A 15,974-nucleotide genomic window follows, 5' to 3' on the forward strand; every position below is an offset into this window, starting at 1 on the left:
TATTTTAGAAATTTTAGGCCCTGTCCAATTTTAGAAGCTGCGTAATAATGCAGTCCATGTTGGCACATCATTTCTATATACACCCACCATTATATCATTATGAGCGGTGACGTAAATAACACTGATTATCTCTTCATCATGGCACCTGTTAGTGTGTGGGAGATATTAGGCAGCAAGTGAACATTTTGTCCTCAAAGTTGATGTGTTCAAAGCAGGAAAAATGGGCAAGCGCAAGGATCTGTGCGAGTTTGACAAGGGCCAAATTGTGATCTGGGTCTGAGCATTTCCAAAACTGCAGATCTTGTGGGATATTCCTGGTGTGCAGTGGTCAGTATTCATCAAAAGTGCTCCAAGGAAGGAACAGTGGTGAAACGGCGACAGGGTCATGGGCAGGGAAGGCTCACTGATGCATGTGGGAAGCAACGGCTGGTCCGTGTGGTCCGATCCAACAGATGAAGCTCAAATCCTGTAGCTCAAATTGCTAAAGAACCTAATGCTGTATTGCTTAATGAGTAGGGACTGTTTTGGCAGTAAAGGGGGGTCAACACAATATTAGGCAGGTGGTCATAATGTTATGCCTGATAGGTGTATAAAGTGTTAGAAGTTTACTGAGGAAGTTTTGAAACACTGCATGAATCTCCTTTTGCAACAATAGGTTGGGGTTTGGCTTTTAGTTTATGAGTGCTGTTTGTGGATGCTGGAAATCAAGTGACCCAAATGACTGAAAAAAAAAAAAAAAACTGTAATTAAGCATTAACTATAGGGAAACTCATGTTTCCTGTCTGTGATTGCACAGTAAAATGGAAGCACTCCAACTCCAAAAAACTTATCATGGATGGGAGGTTTTTGAGTTTTGCTTTTCCTCATTCAAAAGAAAAGAAAGCAGAACTCAATGTTAATGAACTTCGAGTGACGAAGCTGGTATTTGGTTACAACATTACCAAACCCGAGACCTTTTTCTGGCAATCAGACCGCAAACTAAAACTTCGTTCGAAACGTCCGAAAATCCCCTTAATTTTTTGGTTCCCTCTTCTTTGCTGTGGAGGCACAAATAACCGAGGGCTGTAAATTCCCCTATCCGTTGTTTATATGCTGCCCAAACCCCCTGTCCATGAGCGAGAGAGTATTTCGTTCGTCTCTGTGAAAAAACCCCAAGCTGCATGGAATGTGCTGATAGCTTTGATTTTTTATTTTTTTTATTGCACGACCGCTCTTGCGTCTGAACTTCTCTGACCAAGTCATCTGTCCGCCATTCCCGCCTTTCCCCTTCTGTTTTGATGCCCTTGTCTCCAAGGTGACGCTGGAAAACACATATGGTTCTCGAAGCATCGCAAGGACATGAAGATCAAGGGCAGGGAGGGAAAGAGAGCGAGGGATAAAGGGGCAGATCACTATGTGAGATGTTTTGTCCTGTCAGGAGTGATGTGTGTGTGTTGTTGTTTTTATTCCCCCTGATATTTGGGTGGCCCTCTGAGCAGATAGGAAAATATTTATACACACTGAAATGTGCGTTTTGTCTGCACGTTATCTGGGTTACAAAAATGTGTGCAATCCAGACGATTGCGTGTCAACGAAAAAGAGAAAAGTCCCTGGTATTTAACACGTCAGGGTCTAAACTCGGATTCCAAGGACCGAAAAACAATCAGAGATCGAAAAATCCTGCCACACACAATTCGAGATTCGAGAAAATCCACGTTTGCTTAGTTCTGTTGCAGCTCTCAAATAGATTTCTGCTCAGCCTTGATGCAAACGTGGCAAAACTGCCTAACCCTCCCCCCTCCTCTAACAACCCATCGTCCTCCTTCCACCCCCGACCCTCCTTCCTCTTTCTCGTCTCCCACCCCCTCTCTCCTTCACAGTGCCAAACCGCCTGGGCCTTGTGGGTAATCTGTGTGGCAAAACTGGAAAAAGAATACGCTGACTTGTTGCATATGTTGCGATCCTAGATGTGTCCTGCTCTGGTTTGCACTTAGGGTTGAGGTTTTATAGCTTTAAATTTACTAGTTCACAAAATTATCTCGGATCTCGAGGACATGGCAAAGAGTCAAAGTGGGGGATGGATTGTATGAAGGAATTTATTGATGTTATAGCTACTGGAATCCTGGATGTGTTAATTAGATGTGTGTACAAAACGTTTGTGGAGATCTGAAGTCGTAGATGTTCCTCTCTTTCGGGTTTCTCCAAGACCTGAGAAGCTAAAGCCTTTCAGCAAGCAGCTTTTTCGGGTTCCAGAGCTTCCATTAGTTAGTGCTGCCTGAAAAAAAAAAAAAAGGTAAAATGTTCAACACATAACGATTCAGCAACTCCAGTCCGAGTGGGAGGCGATGAGAATGTAGGGAAGGAACATGGGAATGTTCAGTAATGCAGACCAGATGATGGTCATTGCATTAGAACCGCAAAGGAAGTCTCAGTCGAGCCCTGTTGTGCAGCACACTTCGAAAAACAAGAAGGTGTGTCTAAAGCAATGCCAAATTCAATCGAAAACAAAGCAGACCAGGGTTTTAAATAGTATAATGGTGTCGTATGATAAGACTAAAAAGAACTAAGTCTAAATATAAGAAACAAATGCATGATTTAAGAACCATGTCAAAGGATCTGCCAGTGCAGTAAGATTTCTTGAAATAAGTAAACATATCTAGGTTTTAGAAAAGAACTAAAATAAGCATTAAAACACTTTTTCCAAGCAGTCGATTTAGTCTAATTGACTTAAAACTAGCTTGTAATTTTTTTGTGTGTGAAAAGATTTTAAAAACAGAGCTGCTGAACAAGAGAATTTCTCGTAATTAAAGAATTCTGTCTTTTAATGAGCCACAGCATTTCAACTAAAAATCAAAATCTTGTAACACACAGTAGTTATGATGCAAAAACAAAATGAAATCATTACTTACTTCTTCTCAAAATACTTAAACTAAACACTGATCACTAAAAGATATTCTGAGAGAAACTGAGAACTGAACTACAACATTATTGAACTTCTGAATAAAACAGCCATAAATACTTATTTTTATTTATTTATTTTATTTGTAAATCGTTATTGTGGTTGTAAATAAATGTGTTGGTGTCGACATGAAACAAGAATTTGGAATAAATAATATTAATGAACAAGTCCTAAGTGTGATTATTGAGTATTTTATACTGGGCAGCCTTTAAACAGTTACAGCTAAAAGTCTTAAAAGATAGAAGTCCTCAAATGATGTCTCTTATGGTAATTAATCTCAATTTGCAGGTAAAAATTAATGTAATAAATTTGAAGCTTTACTTACTAAGAAAAAACAATCTTAAAACAATAATAATCTTTCGCAATCTGCTCCTCAATATTTTATTCTTGAAATAAGCTAAAAATCTATTTAAGTCTTAAGATCTGGAACTGAACCACAATCATCATCATTATCATTATTATTAAGGAAAAGAATAACTTTACACCAGGTAAAGAAAGGAGGAATTGCAATAATCCCCCGAGCTCTTCTGAGGTTCATCTCCATCAACCAGGGACATCCATTACCAGATTAGTTTCTTTCACCCGTCATTATCAGCAGCAAGACCAGACAGTGAGATCTCTTTAAAGCTTCTGCTTGGCTTTGAGAAGAACTGCTTATCAAAGTGAGGGTGTACAGGAAGGAATGAAAAGAAGATCAGGTTTAGCCATCTTGAAATAGAGGCTCAAACCTTTTTCTCACAAAATATATGCATCTAATAGACGCTGTAGTGAAAAAGCCATAAAACGATTCTACAGTTTTATGATGGAAAGTTTGTGGGCACCTGACCTTAAGATTGTTATGTGCTTATTTTTTAATACTTCCCATTCCACATTTCATCCTCATTTGATCTTCACTCATCTGGGAAGATGTTCCACAAGATTTCATGGAGATGTGCTGTTTAAGTCAGTTAGTAAAGTCAGGTAGTGATGTAGGTGAGATGATGAGGCCTGGATTGCAGTAAGTATTCACATTTCAGTCATGTTCAATGGGGTTGGAGCTCTATAGTAGGTCATCTTCCACTCCACTCATTGTGAAGCAGATCTTCATGGAGAGAGCTTTGGGCATTATTATGCTGGAACAGGTTTGGGGAAATAGCTGGTAGCTCAGTGGTTAAGGCTCTAGGTTGCTGGTTGGGGGTTCAAGCCCGGTATCACTCTTGTGGCCCTTGAGCAAGGCCCTTAACCCTCAGTGTTCCACTGGTGCTGTTTCAGGGTTGACACTGTGCTCCGACTCCAGGTTTTTAACATCACTGAGTTATGCGATGATAGAATTTGGATTTTTGATCCAAAGGTTGTGAGCTCATATATAAGCCACACCAAGCTGCCACTTCTGGGCCCCTGAGCAGGGCCCTCAACCCTGTTGTATGAATGATATAAAAGTAAGTTGCTCTGGATAAGAGCGTCTAATGTGGAATATATTCATTCAATGCATAGAATGATATACATTTATAAAAGAAAAACATTTCACTAATATGTATTTGATTACAGTGTGATTAGAACAAAGTCAACTATTTGAAGCTTAGAAAATAGTCATATTAGGAAAAGAACATTGTCCCTACAGGTGCTAGAAATAAGTATGTGAAAGTTATTAATCATCCTTCAGGAGCAAACACATGGTAAAGATTCTTAGTCTTAAAATACAGAAGGACATGTATGGAATTGTGATTGGGTTCTGGAGTGGTGTTTGCAAAAGTTGCTCGGCTTTGTTACTTAAACTCTGTTAATAAACTCTATCTGGATTCAAAACATCCAAGACTTCTGGGCAAGTTATTCTAAAATAATAATAATATATTAATATATTAATAATAATAATAATCCAGAAAAATTCCAGACTATTAAATGCTGTAAATGTAAATCTCCTAGTTTAAGGACATGGAAAATGTCATGCATCCAAAGATATATTGCAGAATTGTGTGCAATTTGGGAAATGAACCAAATATGGCTGAAAAGTAATAAAAAGATACCAAAAAAAGGTGTTCGAAGTGTGTGTAAAAAAAAAAAAAAAAAAACCCTGTACTACCCTGAATAGAGCTTGCTCAGAGAGCAGAAATTTTCAGCTTATGTTTGCAGAACGTTAATTGATGTTTACCAGCTCGGAGGCAGTTATCCAGTTGTGCTTGCCAAAAATTGCAGGGTGCACAAGCGCAAAACATTTACTGACATCTGATGTTCTAAACAGCCACAGCGTACACACAGGAAATGTCCGTTTTGCTCCTCTTCGTGCGTTCTCCAATTTAAATTTACTTCTGGGGCTGGTGAAAGTTTGGTGATGAATGTCTGGTCATGCTCAGATCTCCTGGACACAAAAGAGGATTTTTTAATCAATTTGAATGATGTTCGAGACGTAAAGCTCTCTGTTTTTTCATCCTTCAACGTTATTAGTCATCAACAGCTGTAACCTCAAAGCCCATTTTGGTCCGTGCTTTTTTATAGATTATATTACATTGAGGGGGACATGATGCATTTTTATAGGCTGGTGTCAAGCGAATGCACAAAGCACAAACAAAACCGAGAGGTTGCCTCACAGAGTTTGAGGTATGCGAGTATTTCAAGAGCATGGGTGGAGAAGATGGTCAGATTTTCCAAAGAGGAAAATGAGCAATTTAGTTTGCAATTTTTTTTTCTTTTTTTAACTCTACCGATTTGCTCATTCTTGCAAACGCATTCTCTGCAGATGGTTCGTTCCTTGAACAATGTATCTACTACTAAGTAGCACACATTACTATTATACTTCACACAGCAACCCATTCATTTCCAAATATGCCATTTTTTTGTCTCGTTTTCTCTTTCCAGTGAGTTTCTGTGCACAGAGCACACTTAGCTCCTTGTTGGAATATATCAATAGATGCTTTTTCCCTTCAGACCTCCAGATCCCAGACTGTTTGCTCAGAGCGTGGGAGTTGCACGAATCTTGGCGCAGAGGCCAGGCAATGTGTTATTAAGGCTTTATTTCTCTTAATAACCTTTCCCTTTCTGAGCTCTTTCTCTTAGCCGTCATCTTTCGTTCTCACTTTTTGTCCTTGTCTGGTGCTGGCTCGAGTCCTGAATCGATTGAATTCTAACCTCAGACGTCCTTCTTCTCATTTAAAGCTGAACCACACGAGCCCAAAAGCGAGCGAATCTGCCATGTGATGTGATCTCTAATAAATCGACCACAAACCGCATCAAATCACAGAACACCAGGACTGTTTGCTCATTTCATACTGGTCTTATCTCAGCATGGAGAGTTATTTTTCACACAGCTGAAAGGACCTTTTACTTCAGGTCAAAGGAAGGGTGGGGTCAGCCACAGTGGAGACTTCGATATATGAATCGGGCTGTATGGCAGTCCCAAAATGTCATATTACAACAATGAAAATTAAAAAAAAATGAATGCTTGCTAATGAGAACATTTGCATTTCATTTCAGTGTTGATTTCCACTGACAACCCGTACAGTCACATCCTTTCTTCACATATCCCAGCGATGTTAGTAAACTGGGGTCAGCCAGTTAAAGAGTGGCTTCTTGGGGATTCAGGTACTTCAACCCCCAACCAACCTTTAACTGTGGTGCAGGAAACCTTCTGGAGGAAACCTTTAGAGGAGCCAGCCTCAAAAGGGAACCCGTCCTCATCAGGTAACCCAGTAAGCCTTATTTGGACAATTGTCTGGAGTGTTATCTATTATGAAATTACCTGCCCAGTCACCGCACCTAAATCCTACTGAATGGCTCTGTGAATATAAAGAAATCTCCAACTATTGAAGAACACCTCTGGCGAGTTTAACAAGAGGCACGGCAAAGTATTTCAGATGAATGTTTGGAGAAACTAAATGCCTGGATGCCAAGAGTCTGCAAAGCTGTTCTTCATGCTAAGGGAGGATTTTTTTTTTTTTGTGAAAATAAGTCCTGGACATTTATCAATTTGTTTGGTCAAATGCAGCCTTAATTTAAAACGAAAGGAACATACACGTGTTTCTCAAAAACAAAATAATACGTAGTGAAAAAACCTTTAAAGGAGGTATGTTTAAAAACTGTGACTGTACCAGCGAGTGTAGGAGTTGGGGGTGGGAGGGGGACTTAGGAAGCTTGAAAACAAGTTGTGCAGCTGTGTTGTAGATTAGTTGCCGTGGTTCAGATGTGGACCTGGCATCAGTAAGTCCAGGAGGAGGAGGAGTCTGGAAATGACAAGAGACTGAACATGCACCTGAGTGGCCTGTGTGGTTAGAAAGGAACGAATTCGACTGATATTTTGAAGAAGAACTGTGAAAGGAAAAGGACAGAAGTAGTGGTCTAGTAGCTAAGGGTCTCGGTTGCTAATCAGAAGGTTGGATGTTCACTGATGGAGACTGTCATTGTTCTCATTTGTCTGTTGTGTCCTTGCTTACCATGTCCACTGATCCCTATTCCAAATAGTGTGTACTGGATAAGCCAAAGGACTACTGATTTTCTGCCATTATTTCTTCAGTCAAGACCCTCACATGCTCTGTTATATAAATGTATGTTGATCATGAATTTATGTCTTGTCCAAAACTCTGAACATCACCTGATTTTCAAGTTTATACATTTGTTTTTTATACAGTCTCTAACCATTAGTGGGGAAGGTTGAGCCCTTGAGCAAGGCCCTTAACTCTCTGAGCCCCATGGGTGCTGTATGATGGCTGACCTTGAGCTCTGACCCCAAGTACTGTGAAGTAACAAGAATAAAGCACCATTCCTTATCTTTTCTTAGCAATATGATACAAATGTCTCCTGCTCCACCCCTCAGGATCTCCAACGTCCCGTGTAGTGCGTATAAAATGACTCCCAAAAGGCGCATCCAAAGACAAAAAGGCATTCCAACACGAAGGTTTTTCCTCCACAGCGTACTACGCTTTTGCAAAAGTCACGATTCAATCCATTGGGGTTTTTTAATCAGGTTCTACATATTTTCCAGGTTATTTGTACAAGTAAGGTATAAAAACTGCAACAAATTGTATTGTAAATGACTTTAGGAGGGAAAAAAAAAATGATAAAAAGATATGGAATGTAACAAAAAGATATATTTGTGGTAAAAAGAAGAAATGTGCTGTGAGCTACGAGACCGTATTTGCTTTTTGTGTTCTTTCACTGTATTTTTCAATTGAAGGCCACTCTGTGCAGCTTGGGACGGTTTCTCATCAACGCCTTGGGTGGTTCCATGAAATTCCGGAGTAAGAACGAGTGCTTTGAGGATGGATTTGGACTGTAGTTAATGTCAACAGTCTGCTACATTGCCTCAGGACTACAGTTTGCTTCTGATCATCATCACTGTACCCCACAACCCAGATGAGGATGGGTTCCCTCTTGAGTCTGGTTCCTCTCAAGGTTTCTTCCTTTAAGCTTTTCCTCACCACAGTCGCCACCGGCTTGCTCATCAGGGACAAACTTACTTATAAAGAACATAATCATTTTTTATCACCACATTATATGTGTAAAGCTGCTTTGAGACAATGTTTATTGTTAAAAGTGCTATACAAATAAAAATGAATTGAATTGAATTTAAAGGAAATATTTATTTAGCTTATTGCACAGGAGAATTCAGGAGAATGTAATAATCTACCTATCATAATCTATTTAATAATTATATTTTATAATAATAAAAATGTGATTTTCCCCACGTTATCGCAGTCATACAGCCGATCCAAAATATAAAAACTTACCCACTGAGCCACAACCTACCTGCATCGCAACTTACATTTATCTCATTCACCCAACTGAGAGGTTATGGGGTTAAGAGTCTTGCTCAGGGGCTCAGGAGTGACAGGTTGGTTAGGCTGGGAGTTGAACTCACAACATTTTTAGATCCAAGGTCCATTGCCGTATCCACTAAGCTAATATCTCAATCTAAATTCATAAAACTCATCCAAATGTATCTGTGTTCAGTTAGGTGTCCATAAACTTTTGACAGTGAAGTGTTTTTTTTTATTTATTTTTTTTATGAAATTGAGCAGCTATAAGGAGTTCTTTGGGTCTGAGGATCGCCGGAAAAGATCCTGTTGGAATAATGATGCAGCGGTTGATAAAATGTCTTTACTCTTTGATAAATCTCTTCATTCACAGCATCACTTGACTCCACCCTCGACACGTTTCATGCAGCCTGCAGAGGACAGAACGACTATCTAGAATAACAATCTCTAACTAGAATAGAACATCACTGATAAATTCACCTCAACGGTGACCGAACTGTAATGTTCAAGGATGGGTTTTTGAGTCTCTCAAGGTTTCTTCCTCATGCCATCTGAATGAGTTTTTCCCTGATATGAAATAATGATCTAATTGTCTCCTGTTCTCCTAATCGAAAGACCTTTTTTATATTCTTAATACTCCTAATATGTGCAAAAATGTATTCTTTATATGAGACTTACAGGGCTATAGGGAATAAATTCAGCTAAGAACAGGAGTAAAAAAGAACGTTCATCTTCTATCATCAAAATCCAGCTGATCCTTCATCAGAATGATGTCACATCCTGCTACTAGAAAAACACACGCATTCCTTACCCAATTGTCCATCTGGACTTATTTCCAGAGAAGCAATTTGATTTGGATTTGATTGATGAAGCTTATTAAATATATGCTAAAAACTAAAAACAGGACATGACTTTCTCCACAATGGAGTCTTCGGTAAAACGGCACTCATATAAATTGGTCTGAAAACAGTCCACAGTTTAGACAAAAACGTGAAAAACTCTAACATTTTCAACGTCAGTAACAAGGTATTAAACAATGACATCAAGGACACTTCCGCTGCTTTTTATTGGCAGATACTGCCATCTGGTGGTTTGGTGTTGTACTGTAGATGTTTTTTTTAGCTTGGAGCCTGATGGTTATTTGACTAGCTGCTCAAAACAGAGTTGCAAGAGGGCCGAAGCTGGCCCATGATGACCTTTGAAAAAAGGGGGGAAAATGTTATTCATACAGATCTTCATTTCTACTTAGACATTGTTTTATTTTTAAGCTAAATACATGTAGCTAAGAGAATATGAATGTTTTATTTAATGAACATGTGGAAGGTGTGGGTACTGCACTTAACGAATTAATAATTATGGAGAGACTCCCATATGAAAATCTCAACATCTTCAGCTCTGCTACCTTCAGCTCCACCTCATGTCTTTTACTCAGTGCCATTGTCTCTAATTCATTCAACATCTCAGGTCTCACCACAGTCCAATAAACTTTCCCTTTACTCTTGCAGATACTTTTCTATCACAAATCACTCCTGCTATCACTCTTCTCCAACAACTCCACCCTGCCTGCACTCTTTTCTTCACTTCTCTAACACCCTCTCGATTACTTTGCACTGTTGACCCCAGGTACCTGAACTCCTCCACCTTCTCCACCTCTTCTCCCTGCAACCGCACCCCTCCACTGCCCTCCCTCTCATTTACACACACGTACTCTGTCTTACTCCCACTGACTTTCATTCCTTTTCTCTCCAGCACGTACCTCCACCTCTCCAGGCTCTTCTCAACCTGCTCCCTACTCTCCCCACAACTCACAATATCATCCGCAAACATCATAGTCCATAGAGACTCCTGTCTGACCTCGTCCGTCCACCTGTCGATAACCACTGCAAACAGGAAAGGGTTCAGAGCCGATCTTTGATGCAGTCCAACCTCCACATTAAACTAGTCTGTCGTTCCTGATGCACACTTCACTGCTGTCACACTGTCCTCATACATGTCCTGCACCACCCTCACACACTTCTCTGACACACCTGACTTTCTCATAGAGTACCAGTTTATTTCAAAAGACTGTACTTTTCTCAAAATCCCTAACTGATCTTTCAAAAGTAAGAATTTGTATCATTGAACGTCTCATTGCCATCAGAAGTTCTTTTGTCATTGTTCACAATCAAGATCTTCAAAATGTTCAGTCATGTTGTCAGCATGACGGCGCACGGTTTCAGTGTTTCCTGATGTAAACTACAGTTTTGATTACAATGACTGAAAATTCACAAGGCTGAATTTCTTCTATGGCATCTATGAATTTCAACAGCACAAATGTACACATTTATTCATGTACTGTACTAATGTTTGTTCATTTCCTAGTTCTTCATCCATTTTTAGAAATTGTAAGTTTTTCCAAGTTTAAAATATTTAGTTTTGTTTTAGATATTTATTTAGACCTGTTTTAGAGAACTAAATTTGGTTTATTTGATTATTGGTTGAACTGATGCTGTTTACTCGCCTTCATTAGTGCCATTCAATACTCTGCACAATTCATTGATTCAAGACAAAAAAGTTAATATAAAACTAAGCTTGACAGATTATGACAACTGGTTTAACCATTTTGCATTTAATGAACTGATGCTGAGATGTTTTGGGGTTAAGACTATTTATGTGAGAACCAGTATAATATTTTTGGATCAACACAATATAACAATTGCTGGAAACGGCAGACAGTTGTACACAACCAATGAATGTACCGAAGCATTTGCAATTTGTTTAAATCGACACGAAATTGCTTTTAGGACGCCCGCAAGTGACTACACGATGTGGAATAGTTTTATGATTTTTATTTCTGATCTGAGAAACGGTCCAAAGCAACTGAGAAAAACGAATCAGGATTGATTTTTGGCCCTTTATGAAAAAAATATTGGTCGAGTCTGGTTTATAGTTTATAGCGACATCTGCTGGATTTGTTTGCACTCGCACCGTCAACTGGAGGATGTTTTTGAGATGTTTTTTATTTCAGATTTATTTCTTTATTATTATTATTTTTTATTTGCGTAAGACAGAAAGCACTTCGAAAGTTTTTTATTCTGGAACATTTGCAGAGAGGTGGCCTGGTTTACCGTACATAAAACCCAGAGCATTGCTCAATCCTGCATTTACTGAGAATTGTTTTTCAACACCAGACCATTCCTAAGAAATATCTTCTTGTTTTGCCCAAAACATTTAATCAAAAGCAGGTCATGGAGATCTTACTGTTTATAGTGCCAATCTTTTCTCTCTTTTTTTGTAAAAACAATAGGTCATGGATGTTGAGCTGGGACCAGAATTTAGGTGTAAAAGCATAATTCTTTGGGTTAGACGATAGAATTAAGCTGAGTTTGCAGGAAAAGGCTGAAACCCTCTGTCATCCTATATGCTCCCTGACCCTAACTCTTTTTCTAATCTTTAAAACCCAGTGCTCTAAATTCATATTGAATCAAATGTCAAAACTGCATTTAATTGAATTTTTTAAATTCTTGTTTCTGTATTAATTTAAACATGTTTTAATTTGCCAACAGGCACCTAAAGAACTCGCCGATTGTGTGGAACAAGATTCTCTGGTCTGATAAAACCAAGATTGAACTGTTTGGCCTTCATCTTTTGTCTGGAGGAAACCAGGCACCTCTCATCATCTGGCCAGTACCATCCCAAAAGTGAAGCGTGGTGGTGGTGGCAGCATTATGCTGTGGGGATGTTTTTTAGCACCAGGGTTGAAGAAAAGCTGAAAAAAGTATCATGATCATGATGTCAGTGTAGGACAAGTTCCAGGAGAACATTCTTCATGGCATGATTGTCCAAACTTGTTCCAGCATGACAATAACAAGAACAATATTATAACCTGAATCTGAAAGCATCACCTGCTCTAAAAATCTGCACATTTTACAATGTTCTACATGGGACATGTCACAGGAAGTTACATCGTTCCCTCGAAGATTATGGGAATTTTGATTTCAATTCGACTGTATTTTGGCACCGCGATGAGCTTTGAAAGTACAAGGTCGTATATAAGGACAAGAGAAAATAAATAGAACTGATAATTATTTCAAAATAAATAAAATATTCTATATATAGGAATGTAAGGAATAATACAAAAGGTGTAAGAACATATTCAGGGTTTCTGCAGGTGTCGTAAAGTGACTTTTTAAGACTTTTTAAAGCCATAAAGAATAAAATGTAAGTCCTACATCACAAATGTTGTTAGCGACTGGCCTTAACCAGGCCCTAAATCCATTTATTTTTTCAAGCCAAGTAGCACTAAACTTGCACTTCTCCAAAGCCGGAAAATAAAATCCGTCTTAAGTCTGTGGTACAATCCAAGAGATTCGCTCCAATAACAGAAAGCTGATTGGCTGTTGCATGTTGCATGAGCTTTACAAAGGAAAATTATGACCTGGTGAAAATGATTCAAGACCAAGAAAAGAGAAATGAAGACTTTTTATAGCCTAAAATTGATCTTTTTACATTTTAGACTTTTTAAGTCCCAGCGCAGACTGATGTTCCCCGTAATATGATATGGTGTTGGACTTGGAAGGTTATGAGTTCAAATTCCCAGCAGGTCCGTCATCGCCAGCGTTTCTGCAAAAGTCCAGCGATACGGATTCTTATGCGTTTGATGTACAGCTTCAAAAATTTCTATTCAAATGAAAAATGAAAAAATGCAATAGGGCTGATTTCCTGTCTTCTATTTTCATGTACGACAATCTACCCGTCCATTTATTTACGTATGGTACAAAAATCTTCATCCACCCACTTGGGTATATACAAATACTTACGGTAATTATAATTTATAATTTATTATTACTATAATAATCATTGTTAAAAATAATTGTTTTATAGTTTTAAAAGTATAAATTATAACTATAAATTATTATAATGATTATTGTTAAACTTATTAAAACTATAAATAATTATAAATATTATAGTTTTTAATAGTGATTATAGTAATTCATATATTTTATATTACTGGTATATTTATATTAATATTATATTACTATAATAATTATTGTTAATAAATTCATATTATATTGCTACAGTATAAGATCGCCGCAGGTTCTTCACCCTCATCTGCTCAGCTGTATATAAATGGTACAGTAATTCTGGACTCACCCAAATGCAAAACCTCGTATCTATATCTAGTGGCATCAAGAATGTTTGACAAAAAATGTCTCCTGATGCAACATGAAGGCACTATAATGAATCTGGATTTCACCTGGTCAAGGATTCTGACTCTTTTTCACTCCCCACTAGATATAAAAAGAAAAGGAGCTAGGACGATGGTGATGGGGAACATCCTTTCTTCATACTTAGCAAAAGTATTGGGACAACTGACCTTTGCACACAATTGGATCAGACGTTTTTGGATGCAGTTGCATGAAATTATCCCTTTGCTTGAACCAGGAGACCCAAAACCTTTTCCAGGAAAGCCAGATCCATGAAGATGGGCTTTAAAATGGGTTGGAGTGGTCCAATATCTCCTGCTGTAGAGCCGCCACACCCCAGGCCTCCTCATCTCACCTCCCATCAGTACTCAACTTTACTGGAACATCTTCTCAGAAGAGTGAAGCTTATTATAACAGCAAATAGTGACTCTGTGTGGACTGGGATGTCCAGAAAGCATCCCTCATCTTCAGGTTTTCACAAACCATTTGCTAAATCCTGTAACTTTATACTGTAGTTTCTTCTCATTCAAGTTTTCTGCCACAGCGAATAATCCTTCTCCATATCCCCCCTGTCCTCTACATCTGCCTCTTTCAACCCAACTACCTGCATGTCTTCCTTCACCACATCCATAAACCTCCTTCTTGGTCTTCTTTTCAAAAACTCAATTTCAGCTGCACTGGTGCTTGGATAACTCTAGATGGCGATGTAATGTCACATAGAAAAAGACCCTCATGGTTTCATTCCAAGGTCAACATCAAGTTTACGTCTAGAGCAATTTTCACAATGGACATTGTCTCAAAGCAGCTTTACAAAATGTAAGAATGAAGGTGAATGATGTGGTTTTTATCCCTGATTGAGGAAACCTGAGTGAATGTGGCAGGAAAAACTCCCTTAGATGTTATGAGGAAGAAACCTTGAGAGGAACCAGACTCAGAAGGGAACCTCATCCTCATTTGGGTGACATCAAGAGAATCTTTAAAACAATATAAAACACTGGAGAGTGAGAACTAACATGAGCACTGGAGTGTGTGATGATGCGTAATGTCCTTACTACAGTCTTATACAGTCAGTTGACGTTGTGGAACCAGGAGCTACTAAGCAACTCATAAAACATCTGAGATCATCAGCTTCTCCATGCCAGAGCCTTTAAATGTCTAAAGAGGTCCAGTGTCCAAACTCTACATGAAACATCTACATCTCTAGATGGTTCGGGATGTTCTGGGGGTCGGCGTCTACTCTTTAAAGGCCCATAATCTTCATGAGGTGGGATGTGACTGGAGCTGGAGCAACCTCAGGATGCATCAGGATGGGTAGAGAAAGAGAAGCAGTGGAAAGGAATTAGCGTAGCTGCTGCTCATGATATTAACAAGCACAAGTTGATAATGTGCATGTGATCAGATGTTCTGGAGCACAAGGTTATGATTTGTGTGTCTGAGCCCCCGAACACTGTCAGGAAGACTATTCCAAAGTTTATGAGCTAAATGTGGGGATGTTCTACCACTTTTAGTGGGCTTTGCTATTCTAGTAACTACTAGAAGTCCAGAGTTTTGAGATCTCAGGGAGAGTGAGGGCTTGTAGGTAAGTAGCAATAGTTTGTAGTCGACTGGAATTTTAACAGGTAGCCAGTGTAGGGGTGAGAAGATTGGGGTTATATCAGTACACTAGATGTTTGTGGACACCTGACCCTAAAATGTGCTTTCTGAACTTTTCATTCCACACCGATTCCTCATTTGCTGTTACAAATAAACTCCTCTTCTAGAAAGATGTTTCAGTAGATTTTGTGGAGATTTGTGTGTGTGTGTGTGAGATTCATTCATCCACAAGAGTGTAAGTAAAGTCAGGTACTGATGACGGTGAGGTGAGGATGCCTGGGGGTTCAGTCAGCATGAAAAATTCATTCCGAAAGGCATGTAAAGCATGGAGCTCTCTTTCAACACAGAGGCACTGTCATGCTGGAACAGGTTCAGGTCTCGAAGTTTAAGTGAAGAAAGATTTCATGCTACATCCAATGACATCTACAATCATCTGCCTCTCAACAGTTTTTTGGAGAAGAAGCACATATGGCTGGAAAAGTGAGGTGTCCCGAAACGCCCCCAATAAGACAATAATCGCTCATCTACAAGAAA

This window comes from Silurus meridionalis, chromosome 7, assembly GCF_014805685.1.
Source record: "Silurus meridionalis isolate SWU-2019-XX chromosome 7, ASM1480568v1, whole genome shotgun sequence".
Taxonomy (NCBI): Eukaryota; Metazoa; Chordata; class Actinopteri; order Siluriformes; family Siluridae; genus Silurus; species Silurus meridionalis.